We start from the raw sequence: 24,321 nt of genomic DNA on the forward strand, positions 1-24,321 counted from the left end.
ATGAGCTCATAACTGCTACATCCTTTTTCTCTGCAATACAGTCCATCTTCCTCTGAGTCTCTCTCTACCTGGAAAATTAATCTGACTACAGATTCCCGCCTTTATCCCTCAATTTCTCTTTTCATCCCCACCTGTGCACCTTCAACATTTTTTACATTTCTTGAGGCCAATAACTAGAGGAAGAGGATTAACTAAACCAACTTAATCTTCCTTATCCACCTTCTTCCCTCACATCTCCTCATCTTCTTCAGATGTATTATGCACATTTGTGCTTTTCTGCAAATCTTCAGAAAGCTATTTAATGATGAATTCTGTTGTAGTTAAATCCACTAGATGTCAGCTCCTTATACAAACATTTCTAGCAAACCTATTATCATCTGCTGTAATAGTGTTGGATTAAAACAAAGCTAACTTGGAGGCTACCTGGTTTGTTGCACATTATTCCCTGTCACTCTCCCTCCTCCCTCTTCCTGTTATCTCTCACTCCTGTCAACTTTGTGTTAAATGTCAAACAATATTTAAACAGAAAAGCCTGTGCTAAGTGTTCATTTTGTTTTTAAGAAAAGTAAAAAAAAAATATGCTGCTTGAGGCGCATGACATGCAGTAAATATTAAGAGAGGTCTAGAAAATGATTCTCCATGGTTCTTTGATATTCTTTCACAAAGAGAAAAAAAAAATAACTGCAAGGCTGACGGGCACAAGCTAACATTGAATCTGTCCTTGCATTTACTGCTTTGAATTCCTCCAATTATTAAAATACCAGCTTCTTTTTCCACCAGCCTCACCAAATTAAATGTAAGTCTTTCCACCTGTTTGATAAGGTACCAGATTTTAGATTGGGCATGGCAGAATATGGTGGCAATGAAAATCACAGGGTTGATTTTTTTCCCTCCTCTTCTTGCTCTGAGCCTTTCAGTCTGGCAGCAGAGGGTGTGCTGCGGTAACATCGCTTTCATAACCGTTTAAATGCTTAACAGATAAGTGGCCTCAGTCATACCAGTGTTTTCTTGTCAATTTAGAGCAACAGATACAGAAAAAGCAGAAAGCCAAACTCTCGAGCTGGAGGGAACAAATCAAGCTGGAAAGAAGAATGACTCCTTTCAGACCGTTTAGAGCTGTGAGACCTCCGTCTGTGGACACACAAGTCTGACAGTTTTTCACTTGGTAGGGTGTTATCAGCAGGGGGACTTTATGATTTCAGTCACAAACCCACAGGAAAAGTGAATTCTACAAGCCAAGACATAATATAACCAGCCCAGAACAGATAACCTGTGAGTTTAACAAGGCAAATAGTTTTCATTGCTGCTGGTGGATTCCACACTTTCTGGATAAAAGCCAGTTCTCTTACCCTCAAACCACTCACTTCACGTCACACACCACTCTGTGAGCTGTTTGCCCAGGTCTACAGTTCAGCACCATGGAGAGCGTCCATCCCCACCGGTCCTCCACCCACAGGTTAAAGTGAGATGTGTACACCTGGTGAACAGGTTGGGCTGAGCTGGAACAGCGTGTTTTTCTCATGCTATTTTATCATCCAGTAAATATTGTATGTAGTCAGCTGCAGGAATGTCTGTCATTCTTTTTGGCACATGATTACAGATGAGGACTGAACACTGCTTTGTGGCTCAGGTCTCATTTTACTGTGAGGGTTGGATACAACACTCGTAGTCCCCCCAGCTGCTGCGTCCCACTAGTGATCTGTTTGATCTTGATTTACTCACTTGAGGACAAGATCTTTGCCAAGAGGATGAGCTCATACTCTCCAAAATCCACCACCCACTGCAACCTCTCACACAAAATGACCTACTGAGCATCTGCTGCAGTAACTGGCTTTATTAAAATGTACTAATGATTGTTGAGAGGAATCTTTCTAAAAGTATTCTACTGGAGTAATATAGCATATTGTATATACTATTGTTATTTTTTAAACCTTTGACATCTCCCAATGGCTGGAGGAAGCTAATAGCTCACCTGTTTGATTCATCATAATGCAAACTACACCAATTAAAGGAATAGTTCAAGATATTGAGATAAAAACCTGGTGCACCTCACATTTGAGAAAAGCTTATTTGTATGAATGCTAAACGTATATTTCATACCCTTTCGTCACTAATTACTCTGTATGTCAGCTCTGAGCTTGATGGAGCTACTTGTCTTCTTCTCAGTCATGTCGTGTTGAAATCCTGACTTTGAACAGCACATCTGATGCCAGTGTAAGGTCATGGGAGGTTTAACAAACGTGGATTCCCACCAGATGCAGCACCTACTGTGCTGTGTTTAGTATCACACTGGGTGCCTCCCATGGCTCCAGGTGTAAACAGGAGACTCTTGCAGTACGGCAGCTATCACACTCTCTCTTGTTCTTGCTATGTATTTTGGAGTGAGTGCATACATGGTCTGAGATCATTTAGTTAATAATCATTAAACGTAATGCAAAGACTGTTTCATATTTAATTACAGGCAGAAGTGTAGTGTCATTCTCAATATTCTCTTATTAATTGTGATTCTTGTCTCTCATCTTCCTACTCGCAGTGTCTCTGTCAACACGCCATTATTTTTCTTCTCGTGGTAATTATATAATTTATAACGCAAATGATTAGAGCTGCTCATCTGAAAAATTGAAAAATAGCCCTCATAAAACAGCTTCGAAATGAGGAGAGAAAATCATCTGGTTAAGACTGTTACTGGTTTCCCTTCTGAGCAGTATTCCAGTAATGATAGACTAACAAGTACGAGCCAATATATAAAGATTTCCTGGCATTTGACTGGACAAGACTATTATCTGTCCTTGTTTGGCTACAGTAAAACATTTTTAATTAGCACTCAGTTTAATTCACTCCAGTTTCCTAATACTGAGAGAATGTGCCCTGTACAAGTAATTTTGTTTGCCTGTTGCCAGAGTTTATATAAACCTTTTAATTTTCTGTATTACCCTTTGAAAAAAAAAAAACAAAAAAAAAAAAAAAAAACACCTGTAGCTGCTGGTTTCTGTTTGTTCACTTACTCAGTGTTGCCTGGTCTTGAAATTACCTTTCTGGTGATGGTATTTGCTGTGAAGGACTGATGATGATAAAAACATCTACAAGGTTAAACTCAAAATAGAATGCAACTTAAAATGAAGGACTTTTTATATGATTCTGTTCGGTTTAACAGTTGAAAACTGCTCCTACTCTAACGACTTCCACCTGGCTTAATTACTACCAAAAAACACCTGTGTGTGTATGCTACCTTCCTGACTGACAAATTTAGCCAAACTAACTAGTGCTGAAAGTTATATAGTCTGTATGATTTAAGAGCCAGATCAGCCTTAACAGGCAGAAATAGGACCTTTCTCACTTGGAGAGAAAGTTGAGAAGTGTATTTTCCAAAATCTCAAACTATTCATTTAAAAGTTGCCTGAGGCCAGCAATTAACTTGGTGAGTGCACTGTTAGGATCACTGATGGGAAGGATGGCCAACATTATGAATACTGGTGCAGTGCCTGATCAAAATGTGCCTGCCGGTAGGGTCTGATTGCTTGGATTGCGTTGGTCAACTCTTAGCATCCAAAATGTTACAGACACATACTGAATGTACGGAGGTAAAGAGTCCAAAAAAAGATCCACGTGGAAATGTGTATTGTCTGGGTTTAGAAATTTATGTGCATGGTTCTTGGATTCATAGTCTGTGCCCTCAGACTTGTAAAATGTGCCCTCGGATCCATGCCCTCAAATGACTTGGTTTGTGAGTGAAAAGCACAGTGCAACGCTAAACACTGAAAGCTGTGAAACGTCCATTGTACAACACAATATCGTGCACAGTTGAATTCAGCCTTTCTTAAAACCCTGGCAGCATGTGTGCGCTGTAAATTGACCAGGTTCTGAATTGCCCTCGTAGGGTAGTTCTGCCTTTTTCTTCACCTAAAGTAAAATGTAAAAAAAAAAAAAAAAGGCAGTGTTTGAAACTTTCTTAAGAACTGCTCATCCAAAAAACTTCACAGTTGACACTGCGCCTCCTTGGGTCCACAGCAATACACCCGCGCAGTCTGAAGTCGATCGGATGAGCAGTTGTCAAGAAAATCAAAATACAGACAGACAGAGATTCCTCCATTTACAGGTTGCAAAGACCAAGATATTATAAACTGTAAATGTCCTTTAAGTCGAGGCTCAAACAGTGTCGCCTTCTCTCTGTAGCTCTCTCTCAAACACTCCCCCTCACTGTCCTTCCTAATTCAGTCCGTTCTCCCTTCTCTTGTGGGCACTAGTATCTCTCGCTGTCAAATGTGCCCCTTACTCTCTCTGCATCTCCACCTGCTGTGCTTATCTGTTTGTGTTCTGTTCACTCAGCCCCTGGTGTTGGCGCCTGGCACGACACAGAGAATAAGCACTATTAGTCACTGGAGACCTCCAGAGGAGCATCTCTCGCTGTAGGTCGGCACAACATGGAGAGGGGCCGCCACCGCGGGAGGTGACCCTTGACTGGCACAACAGACGCACTGCCAGAAGAGTGGCGACCAGTGGGAGGAACATGGGCATCCAATTATACAGAAAACCAAAGGGGAATGAAAGAGAAAAGCATGTCTCCGTTTAAAAGACCATATCAAAGCTCAGGCTCCAGGCATCTCTCTTTTTTGGACTGTTCATTGCATGGATAGAGACACTAACAAAAAATGGTTATAGTTCATTAACTCTGAAGATTACATTATTTACTCCTTGTGGCTCTGTATCAGAGGCAGGAGGGAAGAAGTGGGAGGAAGCTGTGAGAAGTCTGGCAGGTAGAGTAGACAGCCGGCTCAATCTTGAATTCCCAGCAGGTGTGTGTTTGTTTCACATGAAACCACCTGACTGTTGGCAGAGTTCAGTTTTGTTGAACCTCTCTGTCATAGCTACACGGTTCAATAGTCAGTAAGTATCTATTTGTGTCATTTAATGAAGAAAAATATTGTTATCTGTGAAATTACTTTCACTTAATTGCTTGATCATTATAGTCCACAATGTACAATACTCCAACCAGGGACATAAATTGACTCCCTTCTTTCACTACTTTTTTGACCGCCTGCTGTAGATGGATTTGATAACACAGATCTCTTCTTTAGCTCTGCTTCCCTCAGGACTTCTTGTTCGCAGCAGCTCAACAAATCTTTGTCCAAAAACACTGGTAGCCTGGGGGCGGATCTCATTCTTTCCATTGCTTTTCCCCAAAGTGCAGCCTGAGGCATAACATTTTTACCGGTGACTGAAAAAAGTCACTTCTTTTTAGATAATCAAAATGAAGTCTGAGGGTTTTTAAATGTGGATTTAATGCACTTAATAATCCCTTTTTATGAGACTAATTTATACATGCTACAATGGTTAGCTCACAGAACAAATGCAACCTTGAAACTCACTAACAAATGGCTGCTGTGCAAGATACCTCACACACTGTGGCCAACTGTGGTCAGATCCCATGCTACAACCGGTGTTCCTGTACCAAAAGAACAGCAGCTTCATGACCTTTATCGCATGCTGGAGGATCTCCAAAATACAATAGGAAGCCTGCACCTCTGCCAAACCAGGTCACTGCCCCTATTTATTCCTGCATAACAAAAGGTTTTGTTTCTTTCCTGTTCTTGATGTCAGAAAGCTTTTCTTTAATCCGCTCCAAAACTTAAAGAACAGAACAGATAAATTAATAAATAAAATTAATGGATTAGAAAAAACAAAGACCAGCAGATGTAACTAAATTACATCTTGGTTTGGTTTGGTTAATTCAGGCTGGTGTTAAAGCAGTCATTCAAGCTATGGTGAGCAACAAACAAAAAGTCTGGTACAATTTGATTGTATAGTGAAAACAAAGTGGAACCACCCACAGGATTGTGTGCTTGTAGATATATTGTTGAAGCATAATTCTAAAAACAAAACTACTGTTTAATCTGAGGATTGTGAACTGTGAAAGGAAGGATCTTTAACAGCAGTGTGGCCTCTGTGTTTATGCAACATAATTCGGTAGCCATGGAAGCACTTATACGTGTCAACACATGAGTGCAGGGATGCTGTTGAAGTATCTTGCTAGTCCGCACATTTAAGCAGTTACTAAAATCAGTTTTTTACCTGTTTACTCATGACATATGGGGTTCTGTTAATAACCTCATTTCTTTGTGAGCTCCTGAAAAGTTACTTAAGCACATAAAGTGCAATCAAGTGTCAGAACAGGAATCAAATTTTCCATGTAGCATAAAAAAGAATAACAACAGCATCAGTTATTTCAGTATGTTTACATTTAAGTGACAAAGTCTTCTAGTGGTTGTAGTAATTATGACGGGAGCAAAGCAGGAAGGCAGATGTTAGATCATATTGGATTATAGAGGATGCCAGGGTGGATGGGTGGCTCAATAAAACATCAGATTTTAACACAGGAGTTTATTTCCCATTTCAGTCAACAATGCATGCCAACAATCCATCCCTAACCTTATCGTTTATTTTAAGCCTAACAGAGTTATTTTTCTGCCTAATTCCAACCAAACCTAAACCACACTGTAGTCACATCATAAAACAAATTCATATTTCAACAGTGCTGTATGTCGTTCTGGAGGTCGTGGTCGAACATCATATTTTGCCATTTAATTTCAAGGCCTTGCTGAATGAGCAACACATCTGTCTGATGAGTTCATGATTACTCCTGCTGCTAAATAAGTCACACAGCTGAACACAAAACGGACCTGAACCAAAAAGTATTAGAAATCTGAAAGTGACAACAGCGTGGGTGAGCTGTAAAATGTCTTACTGTGAATGTGTTGTGGAGGCACTGTTTACCTTAATACAGTGCGACACGGCTAGAGGGTGTCACACACTGTAGTTCCAGTTGAAAAACAGGATTGCACTGAAGTATTTTTCACGTTTCTGACTGAGACACGAATGAAACAAATCCCCGTTGCACTCACATTGTTCAGAGTTTTTCCATCTCACCTGCCATTTGTTTCCCCTCTCTTTCAGGAAACCATACATTCCCTAATGCATGCCAGCAGACTTCATTACACTCCTGCCAAACCATCATTGTGACTCCGTAACCCTGCAACTCATTCATCTGAAACGTCAGAAGCATTCGCTCCATCGCATGCTTCTTACCCAAGCCAAGCCCCACAGGGGATGGGCATCCAAAACACTGGCAACTTTCCAGCTTAAACGGTATAATTTCATTTCAATACACAACACGTGAGTCTGTCGAGAGAGATGTATGACTACTGCTCGACGAAAACAAACAGCGCACCGTGTGTTTTCTTTCAGCACACGTGAACCGCAGCAAACAGGCTGTTGTTTGCTGTCTCAGGGGGGCGTAGGGCTACACACCCATGACAGACCCATAACCTAATGCACTTGACTGACAGGCGCGTTTATCCGGGCAAAACATCTTAACAGACTGCAGGCTGGGCCATCAAAGTGTGTTTCTGTAGGAGCTGTGATCTGTTGTCCGTAATGAGGAGGATCCAGAGGTTTGCTTTGTGCGACAAGGCAGGCTAAGGGTGAATGGACACAGCTGAAGAGTCATTATGACTCACGCAGAGATGCTGAAGAGCAGGAGAGAAGATGAAAGCCGGCTTCTTAGGGAGAGGTTAAAAACTCTCATAAAGTGGTGGACTGTGGGAAAGATAAAAGGAGATGCCTGCCTAAAACACAGCGAGAACAGAAGCATTTTCAAAGAGTTTTCATTATTATTATTTACCTACTGATCAACTTTCACACAGTGTAATTCAAGATATCATCATATTGCAATCTGCAATGTGCACAATCTAATAATGAAGCATAATGCAGTTTATTACTGCATTTTTATTTAATTTAAATCATTTCACAATCCATTAATTCATAATTTTGCTGTAGCAGCCAGTAAATGACAAGTATAGTGATAATCTCTCTACATACAAATGATCTTTTCAGGCATTTTCTGCCTTTATTGGACAGTGACAGTGGAGACACATAGGAAACGTGGGGAAAAAGAGCAGGGGAATGATTACTTGACGTCTTAACCATTCGGCTGCTGGCTCACCCCCATAAATCTATATTTTTATTACTGTCACCAAATCCCATGAAGAGACCAAAACTGTCAAAGAATTGATCCCACTAACAAGCATTGTCTGTGTAGCCAAAGCCTTATTCCTCTGTGCCACAGACTTTGTTTATTGTCCACAAACTATTAAAAATACATCAGTGAGCCTCACTGTAGCACTGGGTGACTTGTTCCTTAATTACAATGAACACAGCCACTGCTATTTATTTTGAGATGATCCCACAAACACGGCCCTGCTGCTGTGAATACTCTACTGTCCCAAATCCACAGCTGAAAACAGTCCTTAACAAATGCAGAAGTTTTCTTTTAAACTACAGTGCCCAGCTGTTTTATGAAACTGTATATTCATGACCTGCTTTTAAACATTTATGTCTTCAGTGGGCATGTAGGGGCTTGGAGCTAACGGGGTGGGGAAAGTATTAATAGACTGCCTATTGGGGGTTTAAAAAGTCCCTTTTGAGTCGCATAACAACACAGTTTGAATCACTGTTAAAATCTATGCATGTAAACATTCACATTGAAACATCTGCCCTCAGTATTTATTAAAATGCATTCTGTGAGGCAATATTATCAAACATTATAAGGAAAATATTTCTCACATAACTTTTTCTTTTGGGTATAGCACAGTCAGTACGAACAGCTCTTCCCTAAAGCAAAAAAAATTACATAACTGAGCCTCTAATCTGTGCTATCATGCAAATGTAGAGCTGGAATCAGCTGCATTTACAATAAATAAGATTGACTTTGTGGATTCAAGATGTGAATAATAGCTGCATTGTCTCCACAGTTGTTAGTCATAAAATGTAACTCTGATCCCATGAAAATAGACCTGGATGCATCCGCTTTCATTTCTGAAATGAATTTTCTATGCAGTGTGACTCCAACAAATAGCATACGTTAAAGGCCTGCTGGTGCGTTTTTGTCACATCATTTTTTTCATCTTTTTTTAAAAACCATATAAACCTATTTCACCCCTATTTTGTAACTAATGAGTGGACTGGTAAATTCAGTGTTTTCACACGTAGTTTCCACATAATCATGCTCCTGTTTGGTAAGTCTGAATCTGTGGCATTTGTGTGGCTCATGAATCTGTGTTGTTTGTTCTTTCTGTCTGACTCTGCTGCAGTTGTTCGTGTGAGTACAATTCCCTGTTGCACTGTTTCCTGATGGAGGCACTGCCTTCAGCTCAGCTCCTCCAACCCTGAAAATACAGACTTGTAAGCTGGCATGTTGCAACCTACTTGCCTGGGCTTGAGCTTATCATTTGTGATGAAGGACAGTAGTCCCATGAGCCCTTTCTGCAGATGCAGTTTCACTCTGAAATCTTACACAAATTTCTTGTATTTTTACAGAGTAGGAGTCAGAGCTACAGCTGATTTACTGGACTAGATGATCCAGCAGTTTCTTCGCTCAAAGCCTGGGGCGGCTTCAGGAATAGCTGCTAACTAACCAGCCCATTTAAGAACGACTCTACCGAACAGTTCCTAATTATGAGGCTCTTACTTTGAGAGTGATATATGAAACATTTTAAAACCAAGCATTCCCCCTTTTAATTGACTCCTGGTGCTCTTACTCTCTGGATGTCCCAATTGTTATTAAGATCATTTCATCATACATTTTCTAGTTTGAGCCGGTGAAGAACCTGAATTGTCATTGTCAAAGTTGTGGTACAAATCACAATAGAAATAAAAAAAAAGTTTGCACTTTAGCATCATGATGTTTACTAGGACTTCTAGTGGCACCATAAAATATTTTTTCTGAATATTGGTCCTGGAAAATTCTCAAGATCATTCTTTTTTAATGCCAGTGTTAATAAAACTTCCCACCTCAGGCACACAAAAGGTAACAGCTGCCATACAGCATATTATTTTTATTATTGTTTTATATAGCCAATAAATCTCAAAGCTCTATTGAGGCACATTTTAATGTGAAACTTGCTCATGGCAACATTTGTTTGACCCAGAAGAGGCTGAAACAGTCGAGTGGGTCTTTTTCATAAATTTCCTTTAAACTGGACAGATTCTGAGACAAAGGAGTCAGGATAAGATTAATAACACACATTAATGTCAGAGCATTTCCTGTTCCCTTTTCTGCCTGCAATTCACACACTCTTATTAGTCTCTGACTATGTCCCAGTTCAAGAGCTGGATCCTCTGAAGTCCACTTTTCTAGACTGAGTATGACAGACCGACATGCCTCATCCCATTTCAAAGACTCTAATGCAGCCAAAAGAAGAAGAAGAAAAAAGAAAATGCATCTTTTGCAGCCCTTAGCTCCCCACAATCTATTGTGTAGCAGCCATTGTTTCATTAAACTCTTATCAGATCCTCGTGAGCTTGTAAACGGTGTGAGTGACTAAGACTCCGCTTTCGAGGATTGTGATGTCGTGTGTGTGAATGAATATTTTGTAAATAACAGTGTGAACTGTGGAAACACTGACATGACAATACAGCAGTTTCTGAGAGGGACTGATTGAGATGAGTGAGGAAAATTGGAACTTGGAGTAGAAAAGCCAAGTTCTTGAATAAAAACACCATTATGCAACAGCAGAGTGCAGCAGCACCTGACTGTGAGGCAACAGAGCAAACACAGCAAACCCTCCAAACAAAACTGAATTTATGGACAAACAATTCTAACACAAACACTGGTATTCTCTAACATGTCAATCAGTGGCAGATATGTGCACCACCTGTTCTCTCCTAAAAGCACATCTGTGCACAAATACATCAAAGCCAATATATAAGGTGACCCTGAAACTCAGAAATTCAATTCTGAAATTTTTACTATACAAATCCATTTGCAGCCGGTGTGGAGAGAGTGCCAGGAGACTGGCAGATAGGACTGAATAAATTTCACTGCAACAGCATGCAGAGAGCCAAGTTTGAATCTCTGGTGTGGAGAGAATTTGCCTAACAGGATTCCTCTGCTCCGCCTTCAGGCCACCAGCACACTTTATCTCGAGGAGCCTACTGTTGTTGTGTGAACAAATATTCTCTGTGATGAGGATCCACATGTTCCCCCCAACAAACATCTGGACCACTCCTACCCTGCAGGACTGCTGAACTACAAGTGAGTTATGTGCTGTATGTGTGTGAAACATTATTTATTTATTAGTTCTACCCGCCCCGTTCCTATGACCACCTCGTTTATTTGTGCTACAAGTTATAGTGTACATACTACACTGTACAACAGCTCACCTCTGCATGAACAGCTTCACTACCAACTGTACTGTCTTTATCGCACTTTTACTGTATTTATTATAAACTGCTAATTTGCACAATTCATATTGCACTCTAAAACTTTTCTTAAATTGCACAATGTATTTCTGATTATATATTGTATATTCTATCTATCTATGTGCATTTCTGTTACTCATATGTAACTGTATATCATATAATCCTTCAGTGAAACACCACACACACTGACGTTCCTAAATTATTCTTGCTGTGTGTATAGGTTCTCTGCTGGTTTTCAGTATTTTGTTTTATAAAATGATGTGCAAGCTACACAATTATGAAACTGTCACGTCACTCTATGTAAATGTTAAAAGGCTTTGAGGGTTTTAAAAGTGGTGAAACATTCATTCAACTTTCATTAACTGATAATAAAGTGTAAATAAACGATCTGGCTTCAACTTGATCCTTTGAACTGTACTTTGAAATTGATTTTCAGACCTGCTGATTATCTAGTGTGGCAAACTTTTATGTCTGTGGGTTAATATACCCCAAAGTACAACAATACCGTACTTCGGAGACGGAAAAATTGACTGAGGTGACAGAAATTTAATGTGGGAACAATCGAGGCAAAAATGAAAAAGATGGAGACAGAGTTTACATTGGGTTCAGCCGGCCAGTCTGCCTGCAGTGCCAACACATTCTGAATATAAAATCTAGTTTTCTTTTTTTTTTTGCCTTGAAATAAAAATGATTTCTTGTTTTTTGGAGGATCACTGCACATGGTCCCACACATGTGCTGTCAATCATCCCTATGAGCAGATGGAGCAGCCAGACTACTGCTGGTCTTCACAACAGTGCATCCAATTTGGTGCGATCCAGCAGGGGGCTGTATATAAGTTTCTGTTTTGTTCCTCAGGAGGCAGATAATATTTGTAACACAGCCACAACAACTTCCCCATACATTACTGTGAACAATGTGTAACCCTGATGAAAGACCTATTAACAATGTCTGGGATTAAACATTTTTTATGTATATATATTGTAGAATTTTCCTTCGCCAACACAGTGTCTGTGCCCTTAATTTCAGAGCTGTGGACTTGTGCCAGAATTCAAATTCTAATCTTCTCAGTGTAACATCACTGCAGCGATAAGATCAGTCTTCCATCTCAGCTCTTCCGCTGTCTGTCCAGTTCCTATCTGATCAGTCTCTTTCTCTGTATCTTGCCTTCTTTCTCAAAGACACAAAGGCAGATGCACACATGCGCCTGCACACACACATTTTCCCTGTTACACAATATACTGTATGTAGAAGATATGGCTCCAGAGAGCATCTCATGTTGGATGTAAAAAGAATAAAATATCAACAGGTGAGCAGGTGGAATCAGGCGACATCCTCAGACACCTAAAAGCTCTACTGTAAATGCTAAAAAGTTGAGTGTGGATTTGTTATTAGGTCACCAAGCGGCACCTCCCTCCCCACCCTCTCAGGCACAGCAACAGAGAGCCAGTAGTTCTGCATCATTATGAGCCTTTAAAATTAGGCCAACCTGTGGCCAACAGTTCAACCTAAGAGCAATTTCCTTCAGCCAAGTTTCTTCATTTATTTAATGATGAGAAACGGCTTTGGGGACATGGGATGCGGGTAAAACAGGATGGAGTCTACCGCCATGCTAGCAGCCCTGTGGGACTAGCTAAATGCTAACATCACCATGCTGCACACAGTGACAATGCTGCTCTATAACAGGAAAAGTCAGAGGATCGGTGAGGTTGTTGAAGTATATCATCTGAGGACCATGAATTTCTATACAAACATCTGTGTCAATCCATCTAATTGATATCGAGATATTTGTGAAAAATAAATGAAAAATTTGACCTGTTTGTTGACACAAGAGATGAAGATCAAGAGATTCACAAAAGTAAGTGAGCAGGACTCATCCTCTAGACACCATGAATGTCTGCACAGTTACATAGCTGTAAGTACAAATGTTCTTTACTTACCCCATAAATCAACCTGGTCCTGCAAAACTACATCCACCGCTCCCTCAGACTGAGAACCACTTACCTCCACTCTACATTTATACCTGCTTCTCGGCATCACTCAGTAATTCCTAAAGTCACAAGTCTAAAAGAAACTGTCAGATTCGGTGCATTCAGGCTAGAAAAGAAAACATGCGCCTCCTGAAGTTTAACTCTGTCAACTTCTTGTCACCCACCTACTGCTTTTTTTTTTCAGTGGTAACGTAGCAACGACTGCTCAGTAGCATACTTACTAGCACGTGCCCCGGAGCAGTGTGACTGGCATTTTTAAACCGCGCTCTGTGACTGTCACCTTAATCACATAAACACAACAGGAAGGGAGGAACAGAGTCAAGCAGAGCAGACTCGCACGCAAACAGCCACTAACAGGAATACTATATACTACATAAAACAGCCAAAACCAGCCAAAGCAGGCCATGGTACATGGTATATCTGCTTTGTCACACTGATTTGAAGAATGTAAAGCTGAGTAAGGATTAATGTCAGACCGTGTAGTCAAGCATGTGTGAGGGATTTTAGGATTTTCAAGTGATGGAAACACACATAATTCATGCGTAGAGCCTGATCAATATTGTATTTTTGACACTGATACCAGTATAGATATTTGAGAGTTTAAGAAATCTGTCTAAAGGGACGATGTAACAGTCATGTTTAATTACACCACTTTCTAATAAGCCACTCTGGCTCAATCATAAGCCATTAATAAGAATGACTTTTGAGGTGCTGGGTTGAAAAAATATCTTTTGCAGGAGAGCTAGTGATAGTAAAGTCATTTATAATGTGATTAGTAAAGGGTCACAGGTTTGTCAAAGTCTATTAAGTGAGCAGGTAAAATGTGGTACACAATCTACAATTATGTAATTACTGTAATAATTACAGTAATTTCTGCAGGTGTAAATGATAGCGCACTTTTAATGAATGGATTTTGTTGCAAATACTCTGCAACTCATTCCGAAAACGTTGGTCAGTGGTTTGTTGGGGGGTACTGTCAGGTTGACTAAAGCTAAAACCTACAAATTAAATGAAAGTGTGACGTTGGAGGAGGATAAGCAAAAGGATTAGCAACCAAAAAGTTTTTATTAAGAATTTAACCGATTTTTAAAACATTATTATGTATAAATTATCAGCTACAGCTTGTGAACCTTCAGTAAAAGCATATCTCATTAAAAGTTTTTATGATGACCTCTTGGTTTAACACACTTGGGTTTTGGGCTTTTCTACACTGCAATTTCTTGTAACTTACTGGCAAACATCAGCTGATAGTGATCTGTGATGAGCTAAAATTGACCAGTAACACTGGATTTTTCTGCCATGTGCATCAGCTTAATGAGGGCGAGCTGACACATGTTGCCAAAAAAGCACCGAGGTCCAGTCACCTCATGTACACATGCAGCTTTATCAGCACAGTCACACAGTAATAAGCAACTGGTGGTGGCAGTCGCTGTTTCTGGCTGTGTCGTCACTTGAGGGTCCCTGTGCGGAGTGTTTTATGACTTCATTACTGGCACTTAGACCCGAGAACAGTGTTAACCCTGCCCCACAGCACCATGATGGACTGTCGAGCTGAGTGGCTTTGACAGGGAAGTCCATATGGACACACCTCCTTTAGCCCCTCTGTCTGACTGTCTCTCTTGGGGGGGCTGACTGGGTGGCTCTGTCACTGCTCTTCTTATCACCACCTGTGTGGCTTTAAGTCTGCTGCTGGGTTTACTTTGACCTCGACTGCTCACTGAGGAAAGAAACATCTACAACGTCACTCATGCATGAAGACAGGCAGATGCAGGACAGAGACAGACATAATGTACACACCTTTGGGTTGAGATATACAAGGACCAGTTGAGTTTGAAACAGCTGACAGCAACTGAAGGCTGCGTCCCTACCCTCTCATACATCCCATAGTAATGTCTCCTGAAATAACGGCCCTACAGTGGCATGAGTGCTGGTCGTTTGTCGTCACAGTTACAATAAAAATCACACAGTTAAGGTTGTAAGAAACAATGAAAAGTACTGGTTTCAAACGGGAAACAAACAGTGGTTTTCCATGTTCTATGTTTGGTCAATCACCTTAGTTCCTCATTTGCTCCTGTCATATTTACTACGGCCACTAGGGGTCACCTAACGATGAAACATACAGTAGATATAGGTTGAAATACGCTGCCTGCACAGACAATCTATGGGGTCGTATTTGTCGGGGAGGACGGACTCGTTCAGGGGTGTATGTGGATGTGTGTGTCTTTGTGGATGTGCTGGTGAGTGGAATGGACTCCAGACAGCCTCAGGACCAGTCAGATCATCAGTCAGATTGTGTTCTGTCTGTTTGACACACAAAGGTCTTCCTCATGGAGGAGCTGTACTGTCATCCGACTCTCTAGTTTGCACCCGTTAACAAGCACCCAGGACACCCTCATCACCCATTACATTAGGATCACTTTTAAAGATGGCCGTGATTAGACACGGCACAGCTTCAAGGTCAGAATCAGAGACAGGGACTGGATCACACCACCGTTTTCTGCTGACTGTGTGTCCTTATCACTGTCATAATATATGCTTATTAGACATTGACATCATCAGAAAGTCCCAAATAAGATGAAAATCATGCGCCACTCTCTGAGATGTGGCTTTAGGTCATCAGAAAACGTGTGTTTTGTACTATTTTGAGATGAGTAAAAACTCAGCTTTGGTGGAAGTAAAAGACCCGCATTTGGCTGCAGTACCTTATATTAATACCTTAAACCTACAAGTAACTTGCCAATGAACTCTCAGTCATTTGTGACCTTGTCATTTGTCTGAACAACAATAGCTGATAGAGAGACAGACCCTTCAGCCCACTCAGCGGCTCAATACCTGAATTATACTATCAAAAGGTTATGGGACTGCAGCCACCAGAGTGGAGAACATTTCTATTTGAGAGGTTATATGAGGTGATGTGTAGAGGAATCAATCCTCAGCTTTACAGAGGATCTGTTAGATTCATGGAGATTTGAAGCAAGAGCAATTTTAGTTGCCAAACACTAGAAATTTAAAGCTATTTCAACAAAACAGTGCCTCCTCACTGAAACCAGACTAACCACTGAATACAGAAAATAAATCAAATGCCAAATTAGAATAAAACATTTCTGCCAGCTTGCTTGCAATTAGAGCCAAAGAGGCCACTGGGATGAGCAGTGAAATGTCTTGAACTTAAAAACTAATGTCAAGTGGATAATTTTGTTTTCCTGGTCATCACACTAAGCAGATAAAGGTGATGACTCTATTCAGGCAAATCCTGGTTGCTGTCTTTGATAGTGTTGTTTGTGAAACAAAGCATCAGGAACCATTATCATGTCTTCTTAAAGGGATACTGCAGCAATTCTCATAAAGATGGGGGAGCTAGGTGCTCTGGTTCCCTCTGGGTTTAAGTGCTGCAACAATGAATTGGAACAACGAACTGCAACATCCCCATTTCAGTTGACCAAATAAATAAACTACAAAATAAAAATGGGGGTTTGGTAAGAGACATGTGGTGCAAAAATGGTCAAAATCAAAGCAGAGCAGAGCTTGAGATTTCCTAACTTTCTTTCTCTTAAGTGGTAAACGCCCACATCCATGCCTACTGGGTTTTGGATGAAAATTCAAAGTCTCCAAGTCCAGGCCGATGAAACCCCAATGACATCATTTGGTGTACTTTCTCACACTTGACAAAGCTCCTCTATGAGCCACAGGAGACTTTACGCAGCTGTTTTCGCAGGCTGAGTACGACTCCTGATGACTACTAAATCCTCACATGTAAAAACTGGTGGTGTGCTCCTTTAAAATTCAAGAACATTTTCAGTTAAGTTACTGGAGAGAGTCATTCATCTCCTTTCTTTTTAGCAGATTAATGCAGGTGAATCAACATAATTTATAATCAATGCATTGATGCAGAGAATAGATCTTTACACCCACGGCACTTTGTCATTCTCGTCAAATGTGGTGATATTGCAGGGTTTTTCTGGGAATGCTTTATAAAGCGCATATTTTCACTGCCAGTGTGTGGAAGTGACAAATCAATAGAGTTTCCAAAGAACAGAAATAATAATAATAATAAATGACAAATTGGTGTTTTGTCCAATAATGGAGCTAACAACAGCTCGTATATTTCCCTCGGTTAAGAACTGAATACTGATCCACATTGTTAAACCACAATATTTTTGTGTTAGTCAGACTTTAAATTTATTCAGTTACAAGGTGATTGTCCATTTAAGAATAATATAACATTGCTCTGTACTTGGATCTCACACAAATCAACAGGCTTTCAATATTTAATCTCCAAAGTAGAAAAGATGATTTCTGTGGCAAAGGTCCCTGAGTTATTTTTTAATAGACATAGAGACAGACAACATTTTTTACGGTTGACTCACCTATTGGCATTTCATATTGGTTTTGCATTTATATTGCATTCCCCTGCATGGAGATTTTCCTTGGTTAAAAGCCACTTGGAGGCATGCCAGCAGGCATTTAGGAGACAGTGTTGTTGTTTGAGACAGATGAACCCAGATGAGGACAAAAACATTTAAGCATTAGAGTTCCTTGTCTGCTTAAATTTTTTTTCTTAACTGTGAAACTCTGATGCAATGAAATAAATTTAAAAAAAACATAAGGATATTAATTGGTTGATCTTAATTCCATGATGCACTACTAAACTCTATTAAATTAAGAAAACAATACTTGAACCATATTTCTAATGTCATCCACAAAAAGCAAAAATTTTAACCCACGATTACACAAAAAAAGGAAAAGGGAAAAAGGACAGCTTGTTCATTGTTCCGGTGGTAAATGTCTCGACAAAGCAAAGGCCATGTGTCATGTAGGACAGAGAAGTTGCAGAGAAAGGTGTTCAAAAGCTGTTTATCAAACTTAGCAGGGAAATAGATGAAACTGTAGACAGGCGACAACGTGAAAGAAATGTGAAAAATAATTCACAGGCGAGCCAAAGCAATGAGCAAAAAAAACCCCAAATGTCATCTGTGTTAATGCACAGCAACACTCTGACACATCGACTCTAAACGTAGTGTAAGAAATTAAACCTACACTGAACAGATTGTGCATAAAAACTTAACATACAAGAGAATAATAAGTCTATCATCTTGCTAAATTACCACAAAGCCAAGAGACCAAACAATCCTTACTAATATAAACCTGATGTGGTAACATGACAGCACCTTTACCTGCTGTTTGCTCTGCTGACAACACATCATTCAGGCCATGAATGCAAGTTTTACAAGCTCTCAATAATTTAAAAGGGGAGCAGGAGCTGAACAACAAAACACAACCAGGTTGCTCACAAAGTTGAGGACAAATAACCAAAGTTTATGTCCAATGAAGTTGATTTTGTGTGTATTGCCTGGTCCGAAATCACAAATTTGCCTAAAATGGCTTTACAATCTGTGCAACATACAACACCCTGAATCCTTAGATCTTTGATTCTGATAAGAGAAAAAAAGAATCATAAAGAGCAACAGAAATGCATTTCATCAAGTCCTGCAAACAAAATGACCATTTCGTTTTTTTGGATTAGGTTTAGGCACAAAAACTACTTGATTAGGTTTCAGTAAAAATTGTGGTTTGGATTAAAATGAGCAACTCCTTAAGGTTAGAGGATCTACCTGACTTCCTCCTTAATCATAAAACCTAACTATGAATCGTTTTAAGCTGCTTGCACAGATAATCTATGGGCTGTTTCAGTTTCTAGATACCACAACACTCTGTTGAGCATATGAACAACATTCTGACCATTAGAGTCTCACCACTGGTGAGGCTAACAATGCAAAGTTTGTCCTGAGAGGGAAACTAGAAAATAGTCCTCTCTCAAACATAAATGTGTTCAGTGAATTTTATAGCAATTTACCTGTGACACTCTGGCATCTGTCAAAAAGATGATAGTGCGACAGGTCACCTAAAACATTAGAAGTGCTCGTCTGTGGATGATGACTGTCCAGGAACTGTAATAGAATTTATAATCATTAGTTTCAGAGGCACCTTGCCACGGAGCACGGAGTTGGTCGAGGAGGAAAATGTGACCTGATGGTGTCTGGGAATCACCTAAATAATCGTGTGAAACCCTCAGGAAATGATGAGTAGCTGTTAAATTTTTTACACAGAGAAAACAGTCCTCAGCTAAAATTAAATACAGCATGTGCTGGACAGACAGACTTCCCACCCATCTTACGCTGTGGCACCCAGCAGTTATGCTCAGACCCTGGGCAGTTAGCATCAACAGAATTTGACTCTGTGTTGTGACGGTTAGATGGGATGTTTCAAGTCAGCCAGACCATTTACCCGTCGCTGTAGAGAGCAATATTGTTGACTTCGGAAATGGTTGGTTTTGGTCTTGCAACAGAATTGTAAGAGTGTGGGTGCAGTTTACTGAAAGCAATTTCACCTTATCAGTGCTGCAGAAAGGTATAAGGTTTGTTGTTGGAAGGCCTAAATCACTAAGACGTTAGTGATGGAGGGTGCTCACCACTGCAGTATATAAGTTATGATATATCACTGCTCACTTTCAGCCCATTTTTGTCTGAAGTCTGAGCCAGGTTTCTATGTAGTCACTCAGCTTATGCAGAAAAAACTTCATTACATCCACTGAAACTTATCAATGCTGTGTCATGTTTTGAAAAACAACTCTGTAAAGATCTGAGAGGGTTCAGGGTTAGCTATGCCTTAGCGCTACTGCCAACCTGATGTATTTTTAGAAAGCAGTAGGTGTTTCCAGTCCAGGATGGTGTACTGCAACTGTTAACAGTCTTGGAAACTTCACAGACTACACAAGACATCAGATGGAGTGCACTGACTTCATGTTTGCAAATCTAATATCCGTGAAGATGCCTTCTTCATGCCCTCAGTCTACCTATCTTGCCTTTTCCTGCCCCCTGTGCTTCTCTCCTCCCAGCCAGCTGGATTTTACTCTCCTTAGTCGAATTTTGGATTCTTGTTGCCTCAGACATGCCCTCTGAATGTGTGAGCCTTATTGAGTTATTTAATCTAGTCTAATCCCTAAAGAGGCTTGAACAGTTTAAGCGACATATCTGTGACTTAATGCTGTTTTCTTTTTTTGCTCTAAATAAGGATGAAATTTACCTCATAGTGTTTGTTTGATCCTGACTCGGAGGGTGCCCTTAAAAACTGGAGGTGATATCTCATTATGTTTAAACCATCAGTGCTATATTATGTCAAACAGCCAGACCAACGGCGTTTGTTTGTTTGCATTAAGAGTATTTTTTTTATCATTCATCAACACTATCATACTGTATCTACACAACCCTGACAGGCACCGCAGTCTTTAACAATACTACTTATTTACTGATTGTTCGCTACACCTGTCAAGTTTCTTGCATGACACATTACCTCTCGAAAATTTCAGACAATTTTGAAAAAGTGTAGCGGCGGCTTCTCATTTCTAGCTGTGACCATCAATTTTGATGACTAAAATGACAACTGTTACACCCAGATTTTAGCTAGTTTGCTAAATAAGCTGATGTTTGCTCCATGAATTGGTTGAAAACACTGTCTCCAGCTGATATTTTAATGTTTCCAGCTGATATAAATGTTGTAAAAGGAGCATCAAATATGAAATCATACTAAAAGGTAAAAAAAAATGGCTGCATGTAAAGGCAAAATGCTAGTAAGCTTCACCAGCTGATGATTCTTGACGATGTTCTTGCTGCTTCAGATGCTGTTCCTTGTTGATTATATGACACATACACATCATTGTGTGTCTTGCTGTTGCTTCCTGATAATATTGGCAAGTGCTTTTCTAAGTCAGTCAGCGAGTGTGACACAGTCTGCCCACACTGGCTGGACATGTGAAATACTCTATTTGACTTACTGACTCCTGAGGCTTGAAATCTAATGCCTACCATTTATGATCCATGTAGCAGACATGGAACAAACGTGCAGTGTAAAGCTAAACAGTCCTGTTGTGAGTATAAGTAGAAATTCACAGACTGTCCTAACGTAAGCCTGTTTAGCTGCTTAACTTATAAACCTGTTTGTACGTCCATGACTTTAAAAGACAAAACACTTTGAGGATGAGAAATTCTGATAGCATCCAGGACCTGCTGAACCACAACTTATGTAGGGCAGATAACACATTGTTAAATCCATTGTATTTCTGCCCTTCTGCAATGGTTTCTGCATGTCTTAAAATTATTCCTTTGATATTCTTCTGTAACTATTCAACTGAGTGGTGCACTTTCCATGGAAAGCTCTGGCATTAGCCCAAAAATTAACTGTCAGATATGTTTAAATAGATTTAAAACTTACATTAATATCAATAGAGTGTGCAGACTGTGTTAAGCATTCACTATTTTTTCAGACCTGTAATTTATTTTTAAACCTTGTGCACTGAAGCACATATTCATTTTATCTCCAGATGCTTTAACAGGGACCAAATTAATTGAATACCGCAGTTTAGGAGAAATCGGTCACCAGGGTGGTTACCTCTAATTAATCAGGTCGACAGCATGTAATTTGTCCAACCAACCATCAGTAATATGTCTGCTCCTGGTTTTCCTGTGGAATTAACTGATATTTTTCTAGGCTGCAACTATCTTTGAATAATTAACTTCCTGTCATGTAGATAAATATTGTTTTCCATGATGAACACCCTCCGCACAAACACATGCACACAGACGTCATTTATCTCAGGATTTCCAGTAATGAAGCTCAATGAGCTGCCCACTAAGACCGAGTACAGGTAACACAGCTGATCACATATTCAAACACTACTCACACTAGTATGAGTGTAATTCATTTTTGTGATTTATCAGCATCATGAGCTGAACTCAGTGATTACTGTCACCTCAGTTTTCGGTCCTCCACCTACCAGCTGCCATTACCACTGAACTCAAAATCCCACCCACCTGCAGAAAACCATTGTTTCTATTTAAACAGCCACTACACATTGTTGCACCATTATCTTTAATCTGTGTATGACAGAATGGGACGATTTTCACAATTAAACTTTTATCTATTTCAAACCAATTTTATTTTATTCACTTCACATCTATGACCTGCCTGAATGTGAGCTCGACTGTGTTTGTTAGTCTGAGACCTATGATTAAACTAGCAGCCTGTCCTTTTGCCCAATGCATGGTGGGATAAACTTCTAATAACCAGGTATCTAAAAGGAATGAAAAGATGGACACATGGATTTTTAAAAGCACTGGTAATTTTGTAACCACACCACAGGTCCTCTCCATGTGATCAGCAGCAGAAATGAAAAGCTGAAAGCAAAGGAGGCTGACACAGCCAAACTTGTCCTGAGTCATCTTTTTTCTCCAATGGAAGACGACTGCCAACGCCTTCCTCTGTTTTAAGTTGAAATACACAATTCACAAACAGTCTTTGCGAGGCTCTTTGTCTTGTTTTTTTTTTTAATTTGCTTGCACTTTGCTGCCACTTGAGGCACACTGGTAACATCAGCCAATGCTAAATGTGGCTTATGCACTGTGTGTGTTTCCCCTCCTCGTGTTCTATTTATAGAATAGTGTTATCTCGTTTTGAAATGCCAGAGACAGTAACGCTGTCCCAACAAATACATTAAGATATACAGTCAAACAGCTTTGCAATGATACATTTACCTAAAACTGTGATTCCAAGTCCTTTTTTTCCTCTGAGTGTGTGGCTGTGTCTGAAATCACTCTCTCAATCACTACACCACAATAGAAGTCTACAATTCTTATTCAACTGTGGTGCATAAATTTTACATCTGAAAGCCAGGAGCTCATAATGGCAGTAAGTAAAAATATAACACTTGGTATTTTGGACAAAGATTAGAATTACTGCTGTGCATCAAGTGTGTGCAGGCAGCAGCCTGATTGACTGGGGTGGTGATTGGTTCATTGTCTGGAGGTAGCTCTAAGCGATTGGTTACCCAGAGGACATCAGGCTATACAGGGAGCCAGACAGACCTGCTGATGCTGGGGCAAGACTCTCATTCCTCATCTCCGAGCTCAGCCACACTGACCTCATTTGTTGCAGAAGTGTAATTATAAGATGTTGTATGTGTCATAGTGATGGCAGTTCATTGTGGGGGAACAGTGGATGGGGGGCTCAACTTAAATTATCCTTATTCGGTCTTGTTTCTTAGTTAGGGAGGTATATAATTGCATATTGTTTTCTTTGAGGTTGTTTGGTAATTAATTTGCTGCATTTTTCTATACACTGTTTTTGTTATGTTGCCCACTCTGAAGCTTATTCTCTACCAAGCTGAATATATGCCGAATACATGCGACACTGTGAGACTGCCTCGAACAACCTTGAAGTTACTTGTGGGAGAAAAAAGCGGAAAACTGTATGTTTAGGGGTGAAGCTGCTTGATAATATCTTGCCTTGTAGAAAAATTACAAAGTCTGGTAATAAGAGGAGACAAGGCTGAGAAGCGTTTTATCCTGACTGGCTCATCAGGATTTAGTTCTGTAAAACCATAGCCCTCTAGCACCCTGTAAATAATTAGTTATCATTAAAGGTAGACCGTTTTAAAATTGGAATCGAGGTGGAATCCCTTGTCATGATTAATTTAATGCACTCTCTAATATGTCATATCTAATTCATATGAGAAGTCAGGCTCCTCTCACCGAGCTCTACTTTGCAACAGCCAGGGGGCATGATGGTGGTAACCTAATGCACCCTGCCATTAAGCGCATGGAGCTTCTGGATATTAACTGTGATTTTCTGTGTTCTTTAGATCTGTGGGTGTGTCTGTGAGGATTCAGGCACAGGATCTGCTCCATCCAGACACAAAATGGTACTGACACTGGACATATAGGAACATAAAACTGCAGTATAGTTTAGTATTGTTGTGCCATTTCCAATAATGAAACAATAACCCCATAAAATAACAGAGGAAATTTTACATTAACAATCAGTGAGACGACTGTGTTGAACCAGCAGTGATACCAACAAATGCACACGGGCAAAAAAATCGGTCCTGGACTGAACAATTAATCATTTTTATGCTCTCTGCTTGTGGTGTCTTTTCTATTTACGCCCGAATAACGCTTCAATTTGGTGAAGAAGTTGCACCACTCATCACCATTTTGGTGACTGAAAAAAAATCAGGAGTGGACT

The 24,321-nt window shown here is 40.0% G+C and overlaps 1 protein-coding gene across 3 annotated transcripts in view; it reads right to left on the reverse strand.

Moving 5' to 3' along the window:
* The window catches only part of syt7b (synaptotagmin VIIb), an 80,590-nt gene that overhangs the window by 42,169 nt on the left and 14,100 nt on the right, over positions 1 to 24,321 (reverse strand). The gene's annotated exons all lie outside the window — the stretch shown is intronic.

This window comes from Lates calcarifer, linkage group LG2 (genome assembly GCF_001640805.2).
Source record: "Lates calcarifer isolate ASB-BC8 linkage group LG2, TLL_Latcal_v3, whole genome shotgun sequence".
Lineage (NCBI taxonomy): Eukaryota > Metazoa > Chordata > Actinopteri > Centropomidae > Lates > Lates calcarifer.